Genomic DNA, 27983 nt, shown 5'->3' with positions numbered 1-27983 from the left:
AAAGGGCCACAACACACTGCAGTACACCAGAACTGCAAAAAAAGGAAGAACACCTGCAATTTCATCAACAGATGCCTAAGGGAAAGGCAATGGAACGAGGACATGCCACGACCCAAAGGACTTGCTACACTACCATACATCAAGAGCATTTCCGAACTGACAGCCAAACTATTGCGACCACTAGGACTCATAACAGCACACAAACCAACAGCCACTCTCAGACAACAACTCACCAGAACGAAGGACCCGATACCCAGCATGAGCAAAACCAATGTAGTGTACAAAATCCCATGCAAGGACTGCACAAAACACTATATAGGACAAACAGGAAGACAGCTAACGATCCGCATCCATGAACACCAACTAGCCACAAAACGACATGACTAGCTATCCTTAGTAGCCACACACGCAGATGACAAGCAACATGAATTCGACTGGGACAACACTACTATTATAGGACAAGCCAAACAGAGAACAGCCAGGGAATTCCTAGAGGCATGGCATTCATCCACAGATTCAATCAATAAGCACATGGACCTGGACCCAATATACCGACCACTGCAATGGACAGCTGGAACTGACAACCAGAAGCGGCAGATTCAAACCACTACAAATGGCGGAGGAAAGATCACAGAAGTGCTTCACAGGAGGCTCCCAAGCACTGAGGATGTCACCTAGATAGGGGACAAAACATCTGCAACACAAATTCCCAGCTCGGCGTACAGAACTACAACAATGAGCACCCGAGCTACAAATCTTCTCACAAACTTTGAACTTATTCCATCCCACTTCCTGATAGCTGTTTAAAACAGACTGCTTACACCCTTGGTGTCATATTTAACTCAAAACTAAACTAACCCTCTGATCAGCTGTCATTCAGATCATTATCTATTAACAACTCCAAAAACATTATCCAACATGCCACCCTCCCCATTCAACAACAACCCCCAACTTGTCATGTTGACCTGTTGTAGAAACCTCACTAATGCATCTGTAACCTCTAAAGTTGACTACTCCAATGTATTGCTGTCTTGGTTGATGTCCTAAAGTCTACCCTGCTGCCTATGTGATAATTCATGCCAAGTTCCATTAACCCACCAACCTGTACTCAGTGACATACATGGGGTTCCTGGTTCGGCAGGACGTCAATTTTAAAGTTCTGAGCTTATTTTTGAGTGAGTATGTGACCTCATTGCTCCCTACATATATTCTCCCTTGGCTTTCCACAGCTCTGTGATATTTGAGCTCATCAAAATCTAGTTTCTCAACTTTGCTGATTTTAATTGTTCAGACTGAATTCTGCTGCCGCTAATAATCTCTGAAATTCCTTCCTCAAACCTTTCCAACGTTTTTTCAACTGATGAATGAGCAGCGCTCCAAAACCTTGTTATTTCAAATACTGTAAACCTGTTGGACTATAACCTGGTGTCATGTGACTTCTGATTTTGTCCATCTACTTTTCACCCTGTTGTGATTTTGTGTTTACTGACACAAACTTACTAACTTCATAACAGGTCTTGTAATTTCATGTTGTTTTTGTTTATTTGAAGATTTATTGCAGGATTGCTCAGCACACAGATTCAGTATAAAATCACAGCAACTACTATTACAGGAAAGCACAGTTCACCATATAATATTGGAAGTTAGATTTCTTAAAGTGATAGCACAACATTCCCTATTTTTGCAAGATAAAATTAAATGCTGTAAGAATGGAGATACTTTCATGTATCGGTAGCTGTGAAAATTATTTGAACAAAAATAAGAATTGAAGCATTTAAGATGCTGTAAGCTGTATATGTGGGTGAACAACCTTCCCAGATTTCTCACATTCCTGAAATCTAGATTTGTCACATGAACATTTTTGACTTGTAGACTTGTTAATACCTTATGTATTCTTAGAGTGCTGATTGTTTTCATCATGGTCCTTTATGATTTTACTGTCCAAGCTTATTTTTTTGTGTTCTCTGCACAATTTCATTGCCAGTTGTTATACACTTGTACAACTTCCTGAGTTGTCTTCTGTTTCTTCTTAATGTTGTGCTGTTTGGTTTTGGAACATTGTAGGAGCTCAGCTCACTCTTGTTACTCTTACAGGTGACAGTTTCCCTGGCTGGGAAAAATGGCCTGAACCAATTATCCTACATGCAGTTCTGCATCTGCATGTCGTTTTTTAATCATCATCTTCTCTTGTTTTTCGAGAAACATGTCCCATATTTCTGAAAACTTGGACAAGTAATGGTTTGGCATGTGTTTTCCCCCAGCTGCCTTCCAAACATGATTTCCACTCGTGACAGTAAGCCCATGTTTAGGAGTGTTGTTTTCAAATGTATCTTAGCAATTAACTGTCACCCTTCCTGATTAATGCATTTGCTGATTAGTGCTTTAAATGGTGTGAGCCATCTGGTCAGCAGACCATAGGATCTGGGATAGTGTAGTGAAATTGTCACATGGTTTATACCCTATTTGGCACATATCTCAGAAAGGTATGCCAGTATTTGATATCTATCAGGCATAATCTCTTCAGCTATAACAAGCTGACTGAATGTTCTACTAACCAGACCTGCCCGAAACTTAAAGTATTCTTCACTTGTCTAATAATTGTAAATTTACAGCAATAATCAGTGACTAGGGATTTGGGAAAAAAGATCATCACCATGTAAAAACATTTTATTTTAATTAAATAAAAGCAAAATGCTATAGATGCAAATAATCTGAAATAAAAGCAGAATGTGCTGGAGAATCTCAGCACCTGAAGAACAGTCATATCAGAGTCAAAACGTTAACTCTGTTTTTCTCTCTCCGTGGTTGCTGAAAGACTATGTGTTTCTCCAAAACTTTGTGTTTTTAGGTGAACCTGTTCAGGCATTTAAAACTTGTCTCTGTGGTAGATGGAACTTGAATGCAGAACTTCTGACCCAGAGTTAAGACACTGTGCTACAAGACCCCAATACCACCATGTTAACAAAATAAATCTGTTTAAATTTTAGATGAAAGGTATAATGGAAGCGTAAGAGTTTACTACAAACATCTTTTAAAAACGATGTATCTTGAGATGCCTAATTCATCTCTGTATGGCCAGATGCCTTGGAGAATTGCACCTCCTGTCAAGTCAGCCTCTTGTAATGACATTTCAGTCAGAGATAATTTGCTTTTGTTTCCTGAAATCAGTTTGATCTGTGCTGGCCAAAATTCATCAGGCTAACATTGAACCTATCATCTAACAATGTCTATACTATGGGTTTGGTTGTCTCATAAAATTCGGTGGTCTTTTCCGGATTTGGTCTTCTCTCAGTGTGTCTGAGTGAACCATTTTATTCCCAATTTCTAACAGATGTCAATGTCGTACCACTGCCGCTGTGGACTTGTGCCAAATAATTTTCAATGGTTTGTCATCAGTTCCCTCAACAATTTGCAGATCGATCATGTATGTTATGGAATCTTGTGATGTTGAAAACCAGAGCAAGTGTTTTATGCTTTTTGATTGACTGGACTGCATGTGCAATAGACCTTTGGAGTGAAATACAATTGGCATGCCGTCTTACATGATTTTGTGCTTCTCGCTTTCTGAGCTGTACTGATCTTCAAGATTGTTTCATTGTAGTATTGCAGAATACATGTCCCTTATGACAAAGCTTGCTTAAGTGATTTGACCACATGCTGATGGTTCTCTTGCTATAGATACAGAACTTTTTTCCAGAAGAAATCTCTCAACAAGGGCGGCACAGTGGCTGGGCGGCACAGTGGTTAGCACTGCTGCCTCACAGCGCCAGAGACCCGAGTTCAATTCCCGCCTCAGGCAACTGTCTGTGTGGAGTTTGCACGTTCTCCCCGTGTCTGCGTGGGTTTCCTCCGGGTGCTCCGGTTTCCTCCCACAGTCCAAAAATGTGCAGGTTAGGTGAATTGGCCATGCTAAATTGCCCGTAGTGTTAGGTGAAGGGGTAAATGTAGGAGAATGGGTCTGGGTGGGTTGCTCTTCGGAGGGCCGGTGTGGACTTGTTGGGCCAAAGGGCCTGTTTCCATACTGTAAGTAATCTAAAATCTAAAAACAAACTCCTTTTTATAGCAAAGTATAGTATACATACTGCGAGGAAGCTAAACATTCCAAAGCATAATATGCAGTTTCCTCTTTATCCTGTGGAATAGGCATATGTCATAAATCTTTAATTTTTTGTCTTAGTCAGGACAGATCCCTAAGTCCCAAAAAATTTGATCTGGCCTACATTCACCTGGAATTTCTTGCTGTTGAAGACATGTCTGTCATGATGAACTGTTGCCATCAGTGAATGTAAATTTTGGTCATGCTTCTCTTTGATTTGGCCCCCTCCCACTCAGCCAAGGACATGCAAGTCCTGGGTCTCCTCCACAGCCAAATCTAAACCACACAATGACTGGAGGAAGAACGCCTCATGTTCTGCCTTGGGACCCTCTAACCATACGGCAACTACATCAACTTCACCAGATTCCTCATCTCCCTTACCCTCATCTCATTCCAGATCCAACTCTCCAACTCAGCACCACACTTATGAACTGGCCAACCTGCCATCTTCCTTCCCACCTATCCACTCCACCCTCCCCTCCGATCTATCACTGTCACCCCAATGTCTTGGGTCCAAATGTATCCAGATTATGCTGTACTTTTTCAGCACAATTGCTCTGGTCGATGTGCTTTTGCACATGACAGATAGTGTTATCATGATCCATGTCATCCAACTGGTGAACCAAGGCAATGCATCCTCTCTGGAATGTAGTACAGCATCATCTTCGAAACTTGCTATGGTGAAAATCTATTTGGTATATCTGTTTTATTTCAAAGTTGATGCAGTTGTTCTTAGCCTTTCTGCCCTCACTTTGCATATAGGTGACCTTGTAAATAGTCAAAATGTTGAATTATGTACTCCCCAGTACCCCTGCTATTGCTCACTCACTCATTTCCACCAAGTTAAATACTTTGGGTTTCCATATACAGTACTTCTATGCTAAGTAGACTTTAGTGCTGAACATGTAAATTTACTTCTTTATTTTTCGACTTCCGCACCCAAGTTTTTATAGCTGGGTACTTTGTAACTAAGATGGCATCGTGTATGGTAACATTGTACACATTTCACTGTACTCTTGTACTTCTGTACTTGAGCGTGTTATGGACTAAGCCAGACCACTCAAAACATTCTTAAGCAGACAGCCCAGACCATAACTTTACAATTTGTTTTGCAAAGTGTACAGTGAAAATTACCTGATTTAAGTTGAGATTTTGAGATTAGATTCCCTACAGTGGGGAAACAGGTCCTTCGGCCCAACCAGCCCACACCAATCTTCCAAAGAGTCACCCACCCAGACCTATTTCCCTCTGACTAATGCACCTAACACTACGGGCAAGTTAGCATGGCCAATTCACCTAACCTGTGCATCATTGGACTGTGGGAGGAAACCGGAGCACCCGGAGGAAACCCCCGCAGACACGGGGAGAATGCGCAAACTCCACACAGACAGTTGCCCGAGGCTGGAATCGAACATGGGACCCTGGCACTGTGAGGCAGCAGTCCTAACCACTGTGTCACCATGCCGCCCTATTAGTGAGGTTGACTACCCGCTTTAAAACAGACAAAAAATTTATTCACAAAATTGCACAATGAAACACGAAGAACAGAATAAAGAACCCCTACAGAATTCAGTCTTTCCAAACTAGACTTAAGTGTGCTGTTCTGAATATACACAACAGTCCCAATAAGCAAACCCCTTTAAAACACAGTACAAAAAAAGGGTCAGATGCTTACAGGTTGAAGTTAGAAGGGCAGACGAGAGAGTTTACACACAGCTCCCTGTTGAACTCCCAACCAGTTCTCGGCTGGATTAAACTGCTCAGCTGGAGAGCTGACCACTCCCCTTTCATTATACAAGTCACTCCTAAAACATGACCACTTTGGTCTGAAGTGTCATCTGTTTACATTTAAACAAAAAGGCCTTTCAAAATCCTTTTAATCTCTGTACCAAACCAGCCTGATCGGAGCCCGGCCTGGTTTATTACCCCTCTGAAAAAAATCAACTATAGAGTCTCCTTGAGCCAAGGAACAGCTTTCAGAAAAAAAAGCACTAGCTTTGTAACACCTCCCCCCTTAAAAAAAACCCATTAATACCAAAAGATGGCTTCATTTTTAACCCTTCAAAAACACGATTAATGGTCTAAACATACACACACACACACACACACACACACACACACTCACACACACACACACACTCACACACACACACACACACACACTCTACTAATGATAAACATGCAAACATGCACAACCAAATGCAAATTCAGGCTGCAGTACACCCACCACTCAACGCCTCCATATTGAGTCTCCATAACGCATGGGCAATCACGTTTTTGCGACCTGCCACATGCACTATTGTCAAATTGAATGGCTGCAACAACAAGCTCCATCCAAACAGTCTGGCATTTTTGTGCTTAAAGTTTTCCACAAATGTCAATGGGTTATGATCAGTGTATACAGTGGTCTCAGATGCATTGCTGGTGATATAAACACTGAAATATTGTCATGCTACCACCAAGTTTAAAGTCCATTTCTCCACCATTGAACATTTCTGTTGATGAATGCTCAACTTCCTGGAAAAATACGCGATGGGTCTTTCTATTCCCTTGTCATCTTCCTGCAGGAGCACCGCACCGACACCCACATTACTGGCATCGATAGCCACCTTGAAAGGCTTCGTGTAATCAGGTGTGGCTAATACTGAGGCAGTGGTTAACACAGTGTTTAGGTTATCAAATGCCTTTTGACAGTCCACTGTCCACTGAAACTTCTTGTCCTTTATTAACAATTCAGTGAGTTTAGCAGCCACACTATTAAAGTTCGGCACAAATGTTTGGTAAAATCTACTCAATCCCAGGAACTGTAGTACTGCTTTTTTTCATCGACTGTGTGGTAAATCCTCCAATTACTTTCATTTTTGCATCTCATGAGGCTATTTGTCCATGTCCAATAATGGCCCAGGAAGGTGACTTGGGCTTTAACAAATTCACTTTTAGCTAGGTTTACCACCAAACCTGTCTTCTGAAGTTGATCGATCAAGTCCGATAAATGCTGTAAATGTTCCTTCCACAAGTGACTAAAAATCACCAGGTCATCAATACACACCACACAGTTGGGTAATCCAGCAATGACCTTATTAGTTAGTCTCTGAAATGTGGCTGGAGCATTTTTCATACCAAATGGCATGGCTTTGAATCGATATAGTCCATTTGGCATTGCAAAAGCCAAAATTGCCTTTGCTGTCTCCGACAGAGGTACCTGCCAGTAGCCTCTGAGCAAGTCCAACTTAGAAATTTAAGTTGCTTGTCCTACTTTTTCGACATAGTCCTCCAACCGTAGAATTAGATATGCATCAGTCTTTGCAACAGCATTGACTTTGCAATAGTCCACATATAACCATTGGGTACCACCTGGCTTTAGCACCATGAACTCCAGCCAACATAACTCCAATTATGCCATCTTGGAGCATGCACTCTATCTCATTATGAACCTGTGCCAACTTTCAAGGGTTATGCCTATAAGGATGTTGCTTAAGCAGAACAGCATCTCCTATCTCAACATCATACCCAATTTATTTCCACATATCTCCCCTTGTGATAGTAATAACTCTTTCAGGTCATTTTTATTTTCTCCTGGAAGGTAACTCAATAATCTATTCCAATTTTTGACAACTTCCTCATTATCCAAATTGATTTGAGGAATGTCTAATTCAGAATCCTCTGAACTTGGTTCTTCCCTCTGTGCTGTAATCAATAACACATTCACCTCTTGCTTTCCTTCCCTATCAAAATACCTTTTGAGCATTTTCACATGACACACTTTGTGAGATTTCTTCCTGTCTGGAGTCCTTATCAAGTAGTTCACCTCACTCAGTTTCCTCTCAATTTGATACGGCCCACTAAAGTTGGCTTTTAAAGAGTCCCCTGCTACTGGAAGTAACATGAATACTTCATCCCCAATTGCAAAATTGTGAATTTGTGATTTCTTATCCACTTCTTGTTTCATTGCATGCTGTGATACTTTTAAATGCTGCCGAGCTAACTCTCCAGCTCTATTTAATTGTTCTCTAAAATTTGACACATAGTCCAACTGGGTGGTCTCTGAATTCTGACTTATTAATTTCTCCTTAATCAATTTTGACGGTCCTCTTACTTCATGCACAAAAATTAATTCCAGTGGACTGAATTTAGTCCATTCATTTGGTGCATCTCTGATTGCAAGAAGTACAAACAGAACTCCCTTCTCCCAGTCATCTGGATCGTCCTGACCATAAACACAAAACGTGGTCTTTAATGTTTGATGCCGTCTCTTTAGTTGTCCCTGCAATTCGGGATGGTACACAGTAGATTTGAATTGCTTTATTCCCAAATTATCCATAACCTCCTTGAATAGTTTGGATGTGAAGTTTGATCCTTGATCTGACTGGATGATCTCTATTGGCAGTCCATATCTAGATAAAAATTTAAATAATTCTTCAACAACCCTTTTTGCTGTGGTGTTGTGTAATGGGATTGCCTCTGGAAATCTCGTTGGCACATGCATTATTGTTAATAAATACTTATTCCCACTTTTCGTTTACGGTAGGGGACCTATGTAATCAATCATGACTCTTGTGAAAAGTTCCTCAATTGCTGAAAGAGGTATTAAAGGTGCCTGTGGTTTTCTAATTAGCTGACATATATGACACGTCTGGCAAAATTCAACTACATCTTTGTGTAGCCCAGGCCAGTAAAAATGTCTTTGTATTTTAGCCTGTGTTTTCCTCACCCTTCGACAACCTCCAAGCGGTAGCTCATGTGCCTCCTTTCTGTACCCTACTGACAAAACAATTTGATGATTCTCTGCCTATTTCTCATCTGCTTGAATGTGTGATGATCTCCATTCCTTGATTAAGACATCATTTATTCAGTAATAATGCACAGGGATGCATTCACTCTCCTTCTCTGTATATGCCCTTTGATATAACTGTTTTAAGGTTTCATCTTTCTGCTGTAATTCAATCAGTTTAGCAGAGCTAAAGATACTTGCATGTTTATCTATCTGCTCCTTCTCTGTTCCACTTATCTGATCAAAAAAGGTCTCAGATAATACTATGTCAGCTTCCTTATTTGTGCCTTTTGATCCCACCTGCATCAACTTGTGCCTCTGTGATCTTGAGATCACACAATCTGGGAAAATTCCTTGATAAGCATCCTTTATTTCTTCAGTTGCCTGTGTCCCCACTGGCTTTTCAACTAGACTAGGCAGCATGCCTACTGGTGAATCAACTTATCATTTGCAAGGACAATTTGTATTCCTGGAGCTAAGAGTTTGTCCAGTTGTCCTTCCACAAATTCTCCACTCTTCTCTGGATTCTCTAGCCTCACTTTACATAATTGAGTACTTTTTGTCTCACCATGACTTCCTGTTACCAGTACCTTTTCTGGCAATAGTGCCTCAGGAGTACATATCTCCTCATCCTTCAGCATTACAGACTAAGAGGATCCTGTGTCCCTTAATATTGTAACCTCCTTACCTACTGCTCCTGGCCTATGTGAATAAACTTTACCCTTGCATGTATATTTTTTAAGCAGATCTGGCACTTCCTCCTTAATCAACCTCTGAACATCTTATACACTCTGAGGCAGTTGTCTAATTTCCCTTGTGCTTTTTGTTACTAGTTTAACAAAACTTCCAGGCTTGTCTGGTTTTCCTACATCTGGCTTTCTCCTAGCCTACCAATACTGTGATTCTTTTGTGGCCCACTTTATTTCATGAAAGCACCAGAACTTTTTAACTTCTTTGTCCCCCTCAAGGGTTTCTTTTTTACCCTGTGGTAAATTATCCTTGTGATTTTCACTGAGATCTACCTTTCCCTTTCCACGTGAGGATTTCTCTTTGCCCCAATTCCTATCCCTCATGGATTGAAATTGATTCTGGAAGCCAAACCCTGTTTAATGGACCTGCTCATAATCATCAGCCACTTCAGCTGCTAACCTTGCTGTTTTAACTCTCTGCTCTTCCACATGAGTGTGCGCTGCTTCCTCACTGAGGTTACCTTCAGCCTTTATCTCCAGCCTTTTAAGCTGACTTTCCTTTTTTAAGTGTCAATTTTTGAAGTTCAAAAGCTCTCTCCTTTTTTTCTGCTCTTTTTTCCCTCTCTTCAGTTGCTCTCTTTTTTCTCTTGTTCTGCTGCTCTCTCTTTTTCCCTCTCTCCTGCTTTTAATCTTCATTCAAACAGTTTCATTTCTGCTGCCCTTTCCTTATCTCTCGCCTCTAACTCAATTGCTTCATTTGCAATTAAATTCTTGCTATCTCTATAGATTCTGAGTGTTTCTCCAGCACATTTAAATGCTGGGCTACTGCTGTAATTATCTCTCCTTTCCTCACAGAAGCAGACAGGTCCAAATCCAGCTTCTCTGCTAATTCCTGCAGCTTGGTCTTATTCACCTTTTGAAAAACTTCCAAGGTCACTGCATCCACTTCCAGAAAGCTTTTGGTGACTGAAAGAGCCATTACTACCCTAAGTTTTGTCCACCCAACCAAACCAACATCCGAAAGTAAAGACACTAGCACCTACCACTTGTTGTTTAAAATCCTGCAAAGAGCCCCAATCTGTTATGGATTAGGCCAGACAACTCAACAGATTCTTAAGCAGACAGCCCAGACAATAACGTTGCATGTTGTTTCGGATTACCAGGTTAAATTAGCGAAATTGACTAGCAGGTTTAAAACAGACAAAAAAAAGTTATTCACAAAATTACACAATGAAACACAAAGAACAGAATAAAGAACCCCTACAGAATTCAGTCTATCCAAACTAGACTTAATTGTGCTGTTCCAAATATACACAACAGTCCCAATAAACAAAATCCCTTTAAAACACAGTACAAAAAAGGGTCAGATGCTCACAGGTTGAAGGAAGTAGGGCAGACGAGAGAGTTTCCACACAGCTCCCTGTTGAACTCCCAACCAGTTCTGGACTGAACTAAACTGCCCAGCTAGAAAGCTGACCACTCCACTTTCAATATACAGGTCACTTCTAAAACATGACCACTTTGGCTTGAAGTCTCAACTGTTTACATATAAACGGATGGCCTCTTAAAACCCTTTTTATCTCTGTACCAATCCCGTCAGATCAGAGCCCGGCCTGGTTTATTACCCCTCTGAAAATAATCAAGAACAGAGTATTCTTGAGCCAAGGAACAGTTTTTAGATAAAAAAGGATTAGCTTTGTGACAAGCACAAATTCTAAACCTAGATTTGCTACAGCTGTATTTTACCATTATTGCACCAATCCAAGCAATAGGTGATTCATTTTACACATTTGCTTTGGCTGTCATAGATTGTATCATTGATTTTGAATGATCCAGGAACATTCAGGACTCTGACTGGTAGAGTGTTTGCAATAGTTCCTGTGTTGACTTTGGTTCTCAGAATGTGGTTGTCATAATTGTTCATGCATGTAATACTAATATTTGCAAACATTTCTAAGTGTTTCTTTTTCTCCAAGAAACCTGTCAGATTCACAATGTGGAAAACCTAGTCACCTCTGGTTGAAGACACTTCCACTGGGAACCTTTGCCCTGGTCTGATGGGATGCCAACCTCATGTATGTGCATACATTTATGCAGATCTCTGGCATACTCCCTGTTTTTGCTTCCAGTATGCTGCACATGACATTTGTTTTGTTGCATCTTATTGTCACCTCTGATCACATCACTAGAACCAATTTTTTTCATATTGATGAGTCCAGTGTACGCCCGTTCTGCGTGACTTACAAAAATCTTTTCACACAGGACAGCTTCATGATAGATGCAACAGATCATACTTCCCACATGACTTGCTTGCTTTATGCTTTCTGGCTATTCCAGTAATACTGGTGGCAGCAACTAATCTTGTCTGGCTGCAAAGGCTTCATATTTTCTGCCATTTCTTGTCTAAGTGAAACTAAATCTGATCAAAATGTGATAGAACATAGAACAAAGAACATTACAGCGCAGTACAGGCCCTTCGGCCCTCGATGTTGCACCGATTTGTGGAACTAAATCTGAAGCCTATCTATCCTACACTATTCCATTTTCATTCATATGTTTATCCAATGACCATTTAAATGCCCTTAAAATTGGTGAGTCTTCTATGCCCCTACTACTCTCTGAGTAAAGGAACTACCCCTGACAACTGTCCTATATCTATCACCCCTCAATTTAAAGCTTTGTCCCCTCATGCTAGTCATCACCATCCAAGGAAAATGTCTCTCACTGTCCACCCTATCTAACCCTCTGATTATCTTGTATGTCTCAATTAAGATGCCTCTCAACCTTCTTCTCTCTAATGAAAACAGCCACAAGTCCCTCAGCCTTTCCTCATAAGACCTTCCCTCCATACCAGGCAACGTCCTAGTAAATCTCCTCTGAACCCTCTCCAAAGAAATTTCTATTTTCAAAGCAAAGTCTAGAGCAATGTGATTTTCTGTTTATTTACACAAGCTTACTAATCTCAAAGCTGGACTGATATGTGGTCATTGATTTTATTTATTTGAAGGTCTGTTGCAGGATTGCTTAGCAAACAAATCTGTTGTAAAATCTCAGCAGCTAATATTACAGGAATGCACATTCCCTCATATTACACATTGCAAATTAGATTGACAAATGCAGCTAGTCACATGATCTACATCCTGGTTACTTCATGATTAACATGCTTCTTCTTACAGTGATATAATAATACCTGTTTCCCCCCCTTTTTGAAACGTACCTCTAACTAGAGGCTTAGTCATCTGACTTAATAACTTTTTAAGCAGCTGGGTGTCAAGTTTGTTTCGTAAAATTCTTACATCTTGGAATGTTTAATTAAACACTAAATGCAAGTTGTTGTTATCCAAGCTGTATGTCATAAATTGCTAAAAGTAGTTCTGTTGTTAAATCAGACTTTTGAATTATCTTGTTAGAACTCTTCAAATGGCAAAGAATGTATGTTGAACTTTTACCAGATGAAACATGATGGATCTTTGGGAATCAGAAACTAGCCTGTGAAATAAAGAAAAGCCACAAGACATTGTATTATACAGTTAAAACAGTGGGAACATTTACCACTTTATTATAGACTGCCCCATTAAGAATATATAAAATTTGACATCTTCTATTTAAGAAGAATAGATGGAGATTTTTTTACGAGGTTCACATTTTCTTTTGTAAATACAAGCAAGTAGGCAACAAAAGAAATAGATGATTTAACTTTCTAGAGTTCCCATCTTTTGTCAGGTTATAAGTTCATAGCTCAGTTTCAGTTTCTGCATGATGTCCACCATCTCTAACAAATCGAAGAAGGATCAGGAAAACCTAACCAATTTCTTCCCTTCAGGGGAACTGGGGCCAATTATTTCCTGACTGCTGCCCCAGATGTGCTCAGATAGCTCATTACTGATCAGGGATTGAATCTTCGACTCTCCTGATCTGCACTGTTCAGCTAACCACTGATGAAACTCATTGAAGTATTTGAGCTAGTTTTTAAACGTATCTACTTCGACTGCACACCTTGTGTAGGAAATCACATAAATCAAATTTATTTGTATCTCACTGCCAGCAACAGCAACAACACAAACCAATACTTCTTAAACTTTTGCTGCACAATGCCCAAGATAATGAAATTTCCCTCTGCTTCAACGTCAAAACAAATCCTGGATAAAGCTGACAAGTCCTTTTTGTTCCAGATTAGAATCGGAGGTGTGATAGATATAAAATCCAATTAATTCACACTTTAGAAAGCACTAAAGCCTTGCAGTGATCTGCATTGAGGAAAAGCATTCAGCATAAAACCAATATCATTGTCTGATGATGGAAAATTCTGCATCAGAGATTCTGAAACAAAAGTCAAGGAAAACACTGAAGAAAACGTAGAGAATTCAGGGCTCCTAGAATATCAATTGAGCTACTCCATAAATATGATGCACTTTAATAATATCAATAATATACAGTGTCTCCCCAGTTCTCGTAACCAAAAATTTCATACCGCGTGGAACTTCAGACAAATTCATGGCATGTTTGATCTGATTCTTATGTTGTTCTGCCAGTAAACTGCCAATGCGAGATGAAAATAGTTCACATTTCACTTTTCATAACATTCTAAACTATGCTGAGTTCATATTCTGCGCACGCAAATTCAAATTTAAAATATTCCCAATGACTGACAGCACAGACTCTGTCCATGTTCCATGGTTTAATTTATGTGATCAATCTGTGTCATCCTCACTATTACATTTTGCAATAAGATTTGATGTGCACTGGACCATGGACATCAGTCACCTGTACTTGATTTTGTTTTGTTACAGGTTGTCCAGCTGTTGCAAGGCTTTGGTAGTTCTCCTCTTCACTTTATTTATCTTCTGTACTCATACATTGATTCTCCTTTATTTTTCCTCAAACCTGTTCCTTCTCCTGCCTGAGTCTGGATTTAACCACATCAAATTGCTATAGCTTTCTTTCATTATTTTTCTCTTCTACTAATCGGGCTACTTCTATCTTAATCTCTGATTCAGCCTAAACATGGCAGTTTGTTACTGCTCAATTGAAATTTGAATAGTCTGTTTATAATCTGCACCTGCTACCATCACTCTTCCATCTTAGGGTTTTATCTGCAATTTATCTCCTGGGCAGTGAAATAGAGGATATGTACATGTGTAGTTTTTCAGCCATGAGCTGTAATATCACATTGTTCAAAATTGCATTTTCTCCATTGTGCAAGGTTTAATAGTCTGAAATCATCTTTTGTTTCTTCAAATGTCACAGATTTTTCATGTTCTTATCATCAAGTTTATGATACAGTAGAAAGTAAATAATAGTGAAAAATCAGTGCAACAGATCACAGAACTTTTCACTTGCACCTTGTACAAAATCATCAATTTCTATAATTTGGCAACACAAGTCACACAGATCAGTAAAATAAAACTTAGACTCACAATTTCTAATGGAATTAGAATTGAGCAGGCTGTATAAGGAGAAGACAATCACTTGAATAGAGAACAACCCATCTAGGAAAGACAAAGATGTACCTTAAGGTTTCATCTAATCATTGTGGCTGTGTTGGAAACTAAAATATCCAAGTATATCTCTGCCTAGATAAAAAATTATCAATCAACTCCTATTTTCCAGTGATCCTCAGAAAAACATCTTTCCATCCTGTTCACAGGATTATTTGAGTCTAATTTTCTCAGAGCCTTGTCAAAGAAAAGCTACAATGGCACCTGGTCTTTTTTAAAACCAGATAATCTTATAATGGATGTTGAATTCATTTTTGAAAGACCACATTTACCATAAACCCAATCATACTGACCCTAAGAGAGTTTGTTTCACAGTACTGAGTCTTGTCTTTTCAAATAATTAATGGGACTATTATTCAGGCAGGATGAAATGCAGACCCTGTCTGCATTAAATGCAATCAAAGTGGTCAATCATGATATTTTTCTCCAAGATCTTTATAAATGTATAATATAATAATGTGATATAAATAAAACTAAATAGAGTTCTGACATGATGTTCACTGCTCTTTCACAGTTTTGAGTCACAGATGCTGCTGAAGACCAATTCATTTGAATGTAATCTCCCTCTCACATATGCTAAAGTAAGTCCAGTGCCAAGGATATATAAATTTAATACAAATCCATTGCTGAAACCTGATGTCTGACATGCTGCCCACTGTAATACAGACCAGATAGACTCAGTTCCAATTCCAGCTTTTGCTGACACATTTAAGACATCATTCCTGGGAAGTGAAAAATCAGCCAGGGTTTCTTGTTCTGACTTTTGTCAGGTAACTGTTGCTGAAATCTAGGAAAGCTAGGCTGTTTAATGTTGCCCTGTAGTTTTGATTAGTTTGTCAATGCCAAGGCCTAGAATAGCACTATGTGGCATCTGTTTACAATTGCTAAGTGGCTTTTTTAATTTTCAAAATGGTGAACTAAACGCACATATAAATGTTTGGCTGGAAGTATATCAATTGCCATGATAAAGGCTAAATACTCTGGCTGCTGAAAATCTGAAGTAAACACAGAGAATTCTAGAGAAACTCTGCAGGTCTGGCAACTTCACCAGAGAGAGAAACAGACTTAATGTTTCAAGTTCGGTATGACCTTTCTTCAGAAAGATGTTGAGAATTATATTTTGATATATTTTTGACTGAGGAAGAGGCCCAGTGCTAACACCACTAATTGTGGAGAAAGAGAAAAACATGTAAAATGGTAAAGGTCTGAAAGGGAAAGAATGGGTCCTTTCTCGTTAGGAACAGTAAATAAGACGCAAACAGAAATAAAGCCGTTGTGAGACGTGGGGGTGGGGAAGAGAAAAATAATAAAAATGGAGAACAGACATTATACAGTCAGATTCTGAAGGTATTGAATTCAATATTGAGACTGAGGCTGTAAATTGCCTGAGCAGACAATGGGGTATTGTTCCTTTGACTTGTGTTGTGCTTGATTGGAACATTGGAGCAGGCCCACAACAGAATGTGTGTCTCTTGCCATATTGGGGAAGGATAAACAAGAGGCTCTGTTTGAGATCCCCTTTGACCGGAGGCAAATCAGCAACACTGTCACAAACCGTACTGAAACAAATCATCCCAGAGATTACCTACAGTATAAAAGGTAACCAACCTACCTGAATGTCAGCCAAACTTTCTCTTGCTGACCCCTATTTACTATATCTCAATGCCAGCACTGACTAAGAGGTTTTGTTTTATCTCCTATCTCATGGGTGGCACGTTGGCTCAGTGGTTAGCACTGCAGCCTCACAGCTCCCAGGTTCAATTCTAGCCTCAGGCAACTCTCTGTGTGGAGTTTGCACATTCTCCCCGTGTTTGCATGGCTTTCCTCCGCGTGCTCCGGTTTCCTCCCACAGTCCAAAGATGTGCAGGTCAGGTAGATTGGCCATGCTAAATTACCCATAGTGTGAGGTGCATTAGTCAGAGGGAAAGGGATTGGGTGGGTTATTCTTTGGAGGGTCGGTGTGGACTTGTTGGGCCGAAGGGCCTGTTTCCATACTGTAGGGAATCTAATCAATTCTGATACTGGTCCCCAACACATCCAACCAACCACCCTCAGTCACTGAATGGAAGCAAGTTTGGATCCATTTAACTGAGGACCATTGTGAGGCAATTATTCAGCGATCTTTAGTGACTGTATGTGTAACCGCGAGTTACACAATGTTCGGGAGCTTATGATTCTGGACGGATGCACTCCCATCTTGAAATGGAATAGCTTGAACGTTTGGGACGTACTGTCAGGTTAGCGAGAACTTGTGTGATGGTACCAGAGGATGACCAATGCTTGTCGAATAATCTCTGCAGCAGTCAGCTCTTCCTAAGGGAAGAAGTGATGTTCTTTCAAAAAAACTAATCTTGTTTCAGTTTTCTAGCGATGATAGAAGAAAACTTATGTTGAAAAACTTAAACTGTAAACAAAATGGTGAGGTTATTTATTCCTTTCAGTATGCAGTGTTACACTTTTCATGTTCAGGATATTAAAATTAAATTAGTTTTTCAATATTTGCAATATTTCAGGGAAAATTCCTTCTGCGGAAGCAGATGGGCCTCAAATTCTCTGGAAAGTGATGTCGTGTGAAGCAATCTTGCAGCACTGTATGTGGCACCTGTTCTCATTCTTATCTTGACAGGTTAGTCAAGAGACTTCAGTGAAGGCAGACAGATTAGCAGGTTTATAAAACAAAACACAATGAGATGCTAACTTTTTAATAAAAGATCATTCCTGGGTTGTGGGCATCACTGGCTGGCGCAGTATTTATTGCCCATCTCTAGTTGCCCTTGAGAAGGTGGTGCTGAGCTGCCTTCTTGAACAGCTACTGTCCAAGTGCTCTAGGTTGACCCACAATGTTCTTAAGGAGGGAACTCCACGATCGGGATCCTGTGACAGGGAAGGAATAGCGATATATTTCGAAGTCAAGATGGTGAGTGGCTTGGAAGGGAATTTGCGGGTAGTGGCACTCCCATATATCTGCTGCCCTTGTCCTTTTAGATGGAAATTGTCATGGATTTGGAAGGTGCTGACTAAGGATGTTTGGTGCGGCACACCTAATCAATAGTACACACTACTGCTATTGAGCATTGGTGGTGGAGGAACTAAATGCTTGTGGATTTGTTGCCAGTCAAGTGGGCTGTTTTCTCCTATGTAGAGTCAAGCATTTTGAGCATTGTTGGAGCTTGCTCATCCAGGCAAGTGGGGAGTATTCTATCACACGTCTGACTTGTGCCTTTTAGATGGTGGAAAGGCTTTGGGAGTCAAGAGATAAGTTCTCACCGCAGTACTCCTAGCCTCTGACCCTGTTCTTGTGGCCATTGTATTCATATGGTGAGTCCAGTTGAGTTTCTGGTCAATAATGACTCCAGGGATGTTGATAGTGGAGAATCAGTGATAGCAATACCATTGGATGTCAAAGGATGGTGGTTAGATTATCCCTTATTGGAGATGGTCACAGCCTGGCATTTGTGTGGCACAAATGTTACTTGCTACTTGTCAGCCCAGCCTGGATATTGTCCAGATCTTGTTGCATTTGAACATAGACTGCTTCAGTATCTGAGGAGTTGTGAATGGTGCTGAACATTGTGCTATCACTGGTGAATACCCCACTTCTGACTTTATGATGGAGGGAAAGTCATTGATGAAGCAGCTGAAAATGATTGGGCCTAGAACACTCCACTAAGGAACTCCTGCAAAGATGACCTGGAGCTAAGATGATTGACCTCCAACAACTACAACCATATTCCTGTATGCCACATTTAACACTAACCAGAAGAGAGTTTTTCCCTGACATGCATTGTTTCCAGTTTTTTTGCAAGGGCTTCTTAATGCTGCAAGAATGCAGCCTTGATGTCAAGTACTGTTACTCTCACCTCACCTCTAGAATTCAGTTCTTATTTTGTTGATGTTTAAACCAAAGCTATAATGAGGTCAGGACCTTTCACTTCCTCCACCACCAATGCTCAGTAGCAGCAGTGTGTACTATTAACAACTGCATCAAACAGACAGTCCCTCATGGAACCAAAGCTGGGCGACACTAAGCAGGTTAGTTTTGTGATTAAGTCCATAATTTGAGATGGGTAGTACTGGCAGCAGTAAAGTTGGTCAGAACTGCTCTTGTTTCTCCAAATTGCTAATCCAAGCTAAATATATTCAGCAGCTAATTTTCTTTTGTTGGGACCCTCCAATGATTGCAACATGCTAACTTTTTTTAGAACACATTTTAATGGCTACTCCATCTAAAGTGAAAATAGTTTGCAACAGAGCTCATGTGACAATAGCAAGTCTCACGTGTACAGTGTATAAATGATATTCTCTAATTATAGCAAGTCTCACGTGTACAGTGTATAAATGATATTCTCTAACTATTCCTTTTTCAATGAAAAAGAAAAACTTCTTTGCTCCATCATTTGCTGTTACAAATTACCTAATGTGCACAGTAAGTGACAAGACTGATGATTCCCTGACAAAAATGTTAATTCTAGTCAGTACCACTTTCGTCAGTCTCTGCATGTTATTTCATTCATATTCCCTTTTGTCTTTTAATAGTATGCAAATGTGTTCATGTCAGTTTGTCTGGTACCTACATTCTGAAGTGATGTTTCTTCTCTGAAATTGTTTTTCCAAAAGACCAGAAGATATAGTAGCAGAATGAGGCCATTCAGCCCATTGAGTCTGCTTCATCATTCAATGGCTGATATATTTCTCAACCCCATTCTTCTGCCTTCGCCCCATAACCTTTGAGCCCTTTGCCAATCAAGAACCTATCTATTTGTCTTAAATACACCCAATGACTTGGCCTCTGCAGTAATGAGTTCCACAGAGTCACCACCCTCTGGCTGAAGAAGTTCCTCCTGATCTCATATCTAATGGGTCATGCCTCTGTGATTGTATCCTTTGGTCCTAGTCTCTCCTGCTGGTGGAAACATCTTCTCCACATCCATTCTATCCAGGCCTCTTGTAGACTGCAAGTTTCAATCAGAATTTCCCTCATCCTTCTAAACCCAATCAAGTATAGACCCAGAATCTTCAATTCCCCCTTATACGACAAGCCCTTTATTCCCAGGATTATTCTTATAAACCTCCTCTGGACCTCCTCCAGCATCAGAACATCCTTCCTTGGATACAAGGTCTCACAATATGCAAATATCCAAATAAGGTCTGACCAGAGCCTTATCCAGCCTCAACAATGCATCTCTGCTCTTGTATTCTAGACCTCTTGAAATAAATGCTAACATTGCATTTGTCTTCTGAACTGCCAACTAAGCCTGTATGTTAACCTTAAGAAAGTCCTGAAATAGGACTCCTTTATCCCCTGTTACTTCATATTTACAAAACCATTCCCCACTTAAAAAATAGTCTATGCCTCTATTCTTCCTACTAAATGCATAACCTTACACTTGCCCACTTTGTATTCCATCGGCCACCGTGCCCACTCTGCTAGCCTGGCCAAGTCCTTCTGTAGCCTTCCTACTTCGTTCTCATTACCTGCCCCTCCACCTAACTTTGTGTCATCTGCAAACTTAACAACAATGCCCTCAGTCCCTTCATCCAGTTTGTTAATGTATAACATGATTAATTGTGACCCCTCTGGAACACCACTACTCACTGGCTGCCATCCTGTAAAAGACCTCTTTACGCCTATTTTCTGCCTTCGCCAGTTGGCCAATCCTTTATCCATGCAAGTACCTTGCCCTTAACATTACGGGCTGATAGATTATTTAGTCGCCTCCTATGTAACAGGTAGCCTGTCTTCACTTCTGAGAAAGGGTCACTAGACCCAAACCTCTAACCTGATTTCTCTCCATTAATACTGCTGGATCTGCTGAACTTTTCCAGCAATTTCTGCTTTTGTAGCCCATCTACTGGGTCGATGACTTCCAGAGCGTGTTGAGCTGACGTTGACAGTTGTTTGATTCCAACGAAAGCTGCATCCTGTTTGTGCCGCTACAGCATTGCCTGTCCTTTGCAGTTATCTGCTGTTCTTGTACTTCTAGATGCTGATGATTGTATGTATGTAAGGTGCCTTCTAAAGAGCTTTTGTTAATTTCAGCAGTGCATCTTGTAGATGGTGCACACTATGGCCACTGACGTTGCAGTGTCGATAGGCAGGCTGTTTTGTCCTGGATAGTGTTAAGCTTCTGGACTGTTGCAGGAGTTGCACTTATCCGGACAAGTAGGGAGTATTCCATTAGATTCCTGACTTGTGCCATGTGCATTCTGAAAATTCTGAAAATTCTGAAAATATTTCCTCCTTTTTTGATATTGTTGTTCTCGTGCAACCCAGGAAATGCATTGGACATTGGACATCTGTAAAACATTTGCTGATTGTGTGAAGAGTTATGCTGACAGCCAATTTAAGATTGTCTGTCTGTTGGGCTCGCAGTATGGTGCACCTGCATGTCCTAGAAATCACATATCTTAATGCACAGAGCCCTGATCTTTGCAAACAGAACATGTAGGCTTACTGTGCCTCTTTCAACTCAACAGAACAGGTGACAGCCATTCTGTGGTTTGTTTCTCAGAGCAATGCTTTGATCAATCAGTGTCAACGTGCCTTGTTGAGAATTTAAACAAAGCTTGGCATTTAACTTTCAGTCATTACAAATCCATGATATAATCAAATACAATGTCTGGCTTTGAAGGAGAAATCACGCTAGAATTCTTTGAAGAGGTAATAAGCATGAGAAATAAAAGGGAAAACAGTGAATGTAATATATTTGGATCTCCAGAATCCATTTGATAGGGTACCTTTATTAAGTAACTTAACATGTCGTACGAGTCTACATTGTTTGGAGTAATATATGAGCATGGATAGAGGCTATTTGCTAACAGATGGAAGGCAGTGGGTTGAGATAAATGGGGCTTTATCGTGATGGCAATGTGTAACTAGTGGCACTTGGCAGTGATCAATGTTTAGGCCACAGGTATCTACAATATATATGAATGACTTGGATGAGGAAAGTGAATAAACTATAGCCAGGTTTGCAGATGACACAAAAGTAAGTGGGAACACAAGTGGTGAGGATGACACAAATAATATAGAAATATTAAGTGACTGTGGGGAAAGAATGGCAGGCGGAATGTAATGTGGGAAAATGTGAGGTCATGCACTTTGGTCAGAAGAATAGAGGAACTGACTGTCTTTTAAGTGGAAAAAAAAGACAGCAGATGGCTGAACTGAGACTGCTTTGGAAGTCTTCTTGCATAGGTCACAAAAAAAAAGCTTACATGTTCAGGACATAATAAGGAAGGCAAATGGAATGTTGCCCTTGATTTCAACAGAATGGAGTACAAGAATAAGGAGTTCTTGCTTAAATTACGCAAGACACTATGTCAGAACAGTCTGGAATACTGTGAACAGTTTTGGAACAGTTTTGAGAAGGGTTAGAGCCATACCTGGTACACAAGAAGATGTTTGTGGTTGTCAGAGGTCAGCCTTCTCAGCTTCAGGACATCTCTGTGGGAGTTTTTCAGGTTAGTATCCTAGACCCAACCATCTTCAGTTGCTTCACCGATGACCTTCCCTCCATCAAAAGTGAGAAGTGGGGATGTTTGCTGATGATTGCACCATGTTCAGCACCATTCGCAACTCCTCAGATATCATGTTCAAATGCAACAAGATCTGGACAATGACCAGGCTTGGGCTGAGAAGTGGCAAGTGACATCTGTGACACACAAATGCTAGGCAATAACCATCTCCATTAAGAGACAATCTAACCACCACCATTTCACATTCAATTGCATTACCATCACGAATCCCCACTATCAACATACTTGGGGTTATTATTGAACAGAAACACAACTGGATTCATCATATAAGTACAGTAGCTACAAGAGCAAGTCATAGGCTTGGAATACTGGGTGAGTAACTGACCTCATGACTCTGTAAAGCCTGTCCACCATCTGCAACGCATGAGTCATGAGTGTGATGGAATACTCTCCACTTGCCTGGATGAGTGCAGCTCCAACAACACTCAGGAAGGTTGATACCATCCAAGACAAAGCAGATGACTTGGCGGCACAGTGGCTCAGTGGCTAACATTGCTGCCTCACAGCGCTAGGGACCCTGGTTAGATTCCAGCCTTGGGTGGCTGTCTGTGTGGAGTTTGCACATTCTCTCCCCATGTCTGCCTGGATTTCCTCTGGATGCTCCAGTTTTCTTCCATTAACCAAAGATATGCAGGTTAGATGGATTGGCTGTGCTAAATTGCCCATAGTGCCCAGGGATGTGCAGGCTAGGGTGAGTTAGCCATGGGAAATGCAGAGTTAAAAGGGTAGGGTTGTGATGTGGGTCTGCATAGAATGCTGTTTGGAGGGTTAGTGTGGACACAATGGGCTGAATGGCCTCCTTCTACATTGTAGGGATACAAACTTCTAACCCACAAGCATCCACTCCCTCCACCACCAACACTCAGTAGCAACAAAATGCACAGCAGAAATTTGCTGAAGATTCTTCAACAGCACCTTTCAAATCCATGAGAACTTCCATCAAGAAAGATAAGAGCAGCAGATACATGAGAATACCACCATCTGCAATTTCCCTTTCAAGCCACTTATCATCCTGACTTGGAAATATATCACCATTCTTTCACTGTCACTTGGTCAAAATCCTGAATTCCCTCCCTAAGAGCATTGTGGGTCTATCTACAGCACATGGACTGCAGTGGTTCAAGAAAGAAGCTCAATACCACCTTCTTGGGGGAACCCGCTTGGCCAACCAACAATGCCCATATCCTGTGGGTGAATTAAAACAATATTTTAGGTCCTTATCTAAGGGAAAATATATAGGCATTGGAAGCAGTTAGGAAAGATTCACTAAGGCGATCACAATATGCAGGGATTATCTTATGAGGAGCGGTTGAGTAGTTTGGATCTATTCTCATTGGAGTTTGGAAGAATGAGAACAAATCTTATTGAATCACTAAAGATTCTTAGGTGGCCTGTCAGGTTATATGAAGGAAGTTTGTTTCCCCTTAAAATGTCTAGGCTCAGAGTAAAAAGTTGCCTATTTAAGATAATAATGTGGTAGGATTTCTTCTTGTTTGACACGAGTGAATCTGTGGAATTCTTTACTGTAGAAGTCTATGGAGTTTGGGTCCTTAAGTATATTTCGAGAGAGAGATTTTCAATCAGCAAAGGAATCATCGGTTATAGGGAAAAGACAGGAAAAAGGAGTTGTGGATTATCAGAACAAGCCATGATTTAATTGAATGACAGAGCAGACTTGATGAGCTGAATGGTGTACTTCCGTTGCTATATCCTATGGGTCTCCCTAATTGCCATTCCCTGGATCACTGCAGTATGTAAGGTATAGATACATTCTCCCTGACAGCAATTTAAGTGGATCAAGATTTTGACCCAAAGCCAATGAAGGAAGGAAGTACAGTTCCGCATCAGCATAGTTTGTTGCAATGGTAAATGTCTAAATGATAAATGTTGCAGGTTTGGAAGGTCCAGTCTAACAGGCCTAGATTTGTTGCTGCAGTGCATCTTATAGATGGTAAACACTCGTGCCATTGTGTGCCAGTGTGAAGGGATGGATGTTGAAGTCCCGAAGGAAGTTTCAGTTAAAGTGAGCATTGTCTCAATGGTGTCAGCACCTTCTCCATTGTTGAACAGTAAGAGAAAGTAAGCCACTGCCACAGAATTCACAGCATCTGCCACGCTCTTGTTGCTGTAGTATTTATATGGCTAGTCCTATTCAGTCTTTGGTAACCCTCTTGCCTGGATGTTGAAAGAGGAGAATTCAGTGATTGAAATGCCATTGGAAGTTCCTCTTGCTATAGATACTGCCAGACCTGATGAGTTTTTCCAGCACTTTCTGTTTTTATTTCAGATTTCCAACATTCCTTTGCATATATTCCAACTCTCTCCTCATTTGTGCCTTGTAGTTGGTGAAATGGCTTTTGGAAGTCAGTAGTGAATAATTTTTACTGCCCTTAGGGTATATGCATTTTCAAATGCTTGGCTGAAATAAATGCAACTTGTTTGGTTCATCTCTGTCCTGAAGACACTGCATTGTAATTTCATTCATTGCAATTCAATAGTGATATAAATAGTGAAATGCTATAGCTCATCTTGGAGGCTAAAATTTGGAAATTTGCATTTCATGACACATCTGATCCTGTACTGACGTTGTTGGGAAGTTGGGGTTCAAATAATGGTGAGAATCAAAATCCTCGCTGTTATTTACACAGGAAAATCTGGTCCATTACAATGGATTTGTTGAGCATAATTTGCCTTTCATCAATCCATGGAAGCGTGGGCGTATTGTATTTAGTGCAATTAAATCCACTTGAATTGCTTCCTGTTTAACAGTCTCTTGCTTTGTTCTCAGTGCACATACAAGCTAAAACATCTGTAATTCTCTAAATCATGCATTTGGCTGTTCTCTGATGTTCTGAAGCTACCCCTATATTTAATAAGTAGCAAAATATCTCAAACACAGCGTCTTCCACTTCTACTCTCATTTTCTTCAGTATTCTTAGAAGCACTCCAGCTGGTCCCACTGCATTATGAATATTCAAGCACTATAATTTTTAATAATCATTTCAAAGAATTCATAAATTCCCTGTCCTTCAGTTTCCTCCCCAACAACCACAAAGGGCACACCACTTTGAACTAGCTTTTTATTAAAGCATTTCATATTTCTGCCATATTATTTCCCTTCTACATTCCACCTTTGTTTTTAAATGCACGACTCTTTCAAGTTATGCCCACTATAATCATCTTGCAATCTCAAATTATTTTATCCCACTATCTTGTACAATATTACTAATATGCAACTTTTAATTGAATACATATTTTCCTTCCCTTTTTGAATTACAATTGTTGTGCTTAACTTTGATATGAATTTTGACTTTCCTTCTGAAGCTTTTCAGTCAATGTTCAGACAATGAATCTTCTTCTTACATACCATACACTAAAAGCATTCTATCTTTATTTATTATCTTTACTTGTTGATCAAGCTACTCACATTCATTTTCAATTTCACCAGTCTGTGATCAGCAGACTTCAAATCCTATTATGACTGAAAGCAAAAATTGCTATAGATCATGACGGGTCAGACAGCATCCATGAGAGAGAGAGTAAGCTAACGTTTCAATTCTGGATGACTCCAGACTCAAAATGTTAGCTTGCTCTCTCTCCACGTATGCTGTCTTAACCCACCATAATTTCCAGCATTTCTTGTTTTCAGTATAAATTCCAGCATCTGCAGCAATTTGCTCAATCTCTTTGATTATTACGCGTTAGCAGCTTGACTCCAAATTCACTTCTGTCCGCCATCCTTCTGCAAATGATACATTTCATGACTCAGTATGTTGATCTATGTGTCTGGCAAACTCTGTACTTTCTTTATCAGGATCTTCTTTTCAGCACAAAGTGCTGGGGAGTATTTTGAAAGAGGATTAATTGCTTTACTGATTATGATATCGTTACGTTACCTGTGATTGCCATGGATAAATAGTTTAAAAAAAGCTAAATTAAAAACTAATTGCAAGGGGAGGGTAAAGCCTATTTTTCTGTTTTGGCTGTTTAGAACGCTAATAAACAAAATATTGTTCTTTCTTGTTTTTTTAGATTAGATTCCCTATAGTGTGGAAACAGGCCCTTCAGCCCAACACGTCCACACCGATCCTCCGAAGAGTAACCCACCCAGACCCATTTCCCTCTGACTGATGCACCTAATGCTATGGGCACTTTAGCATGGCCAATTCACCTGACCTGCACATCTTTGGATTGTGGGAGGAAACCCGCACAGACACAGGAAGAACGTGCAAACTCCACACAGACAGTCGCCCGAGGCTAGGATTGAACCTGGGACCCGGCTGCTGTGAGGCAGCAGTACTAACCACTGAGTCACAGTGCCGCCCCATTGTTTTCAGTTTTAGATCCGATCCTTACGTAGAAGTGGGAATCTGAAAATAGAGCAGAGATTGTGTTGCTATGTGTTATACTGTTAGAATAGACAAAGTACTGAAAACAGTATGAAAGAGGGATTGTGGATGGAGCAGTGTCCATGACTGCTGGTGAAGTGGTACCAGCACTCACCCAGACTGTTTAAACAGGGCAGGGAAGAAAATCTCTGGCATCCTGAACCTTCAGGACTAACATGAACCGTTTGAGTGGGAGTTTGTAGACACTTCGAGGAGAAAGTGAGGACTGCAGATGCTGGAGATCAGAGCTGAAAATGTGTTGCCGGAAAAGCGCAGCAGGTCAGGCAGCATCCAAGGAACAGGAGAATCGACGTTTCGGGCATAAGCCCTTCCTGAAGAAGGGCAACACATTTTCAGTTTGTAGACACTGTCTTACTAGTGGTAATTGTGGTCAGGACCTGTGGTTGGAACAATGTTGCTGGTGAAAGTGAGCCAAACCAATGAGAAGTGAAAAAGTATCTACAAAATGGAGTTCAAGTTAGAAAGGCAGTGAAGTTATGCATGGTCCCAGTTCCATGTGAAAATAATGCCAATGAGGCTTCTTCTTTATGTATTGGTGATTTATAGTGAAACTTGTCTTTTTATTGGAAATATCCTTAACTTGTTAATTAATATTTCAGTTTTATTGATTTTTATCAATTTTTTGTTGTAACATTTTTCTAAAATTAAAATTCTCTCCATTGGTTTTCCATCTGTTGGCATCATTGGGATTTATTTCTTTTATAAATGTTATCAGTGATTATAACATTAGTTAAGTCCAACCAATGAATGGTAGTATTACTCAACCTCGCATATGACCTTGTTTCATTCCCACTTCATATGTTTAAAATAAAGTGATGACAGGTTAAAAATATCTTCTCACCATTAAAAATGTTCAATAACCTGCAAGGATCACACAGATCAGTTTTATATTGTACTGTTTTTGAGATTTAACTATTGATTCAGTTAAAAAAATCATGTTCATCCTAAAAATTAAATCAATCAATTGACATTGTTATCATC

General features: G+C 40.2%; 1 long non-coding RNA gene across 1 annotated transcript; it reads left to right on the top strand.

Moving 5' to 3' along the window:
* The first annotated feature begins 3337 nt into the window (after positions 1-3337).
* On the top strand, positions 3338-27641 carry LOC148145316 (uncharacterized). Its single transcript, XR_015761458.1, has 3 exons — positions 3338-3424; positions 11533-11631; positions 26626-27641. It is a non-coding gene; the product is annotated as an uncharacterized LOC148145316 (long non-coding RNA).
* Positions 27642-27983: the final 342 nt, after the last annotated feature.

This window comes from Chiloscyllium plagiosum, unplaced genomic scaffold (assembly GCF_037043375.1).
Source record: "Chiloscyllium plagiosum isolate Xiang-an unplaced genomic scaffold, Cpla_swu_hap1 HiC_scaffold_25, whole genome shotgun sequence".
Taxonomy (NCBI): Eukaryota; Metazoa; Chordata; class Chondrichthyes; order Orectolobiformes; family Hemiscylliidae; genus Chiloscyllium; species Chiloscyllium plagiosum.
The sequence above is the reverse complement of the archived record's forward strand: the minus strand, read 5'-3'. Positions and strand labels throughout refer to the sequence as shown.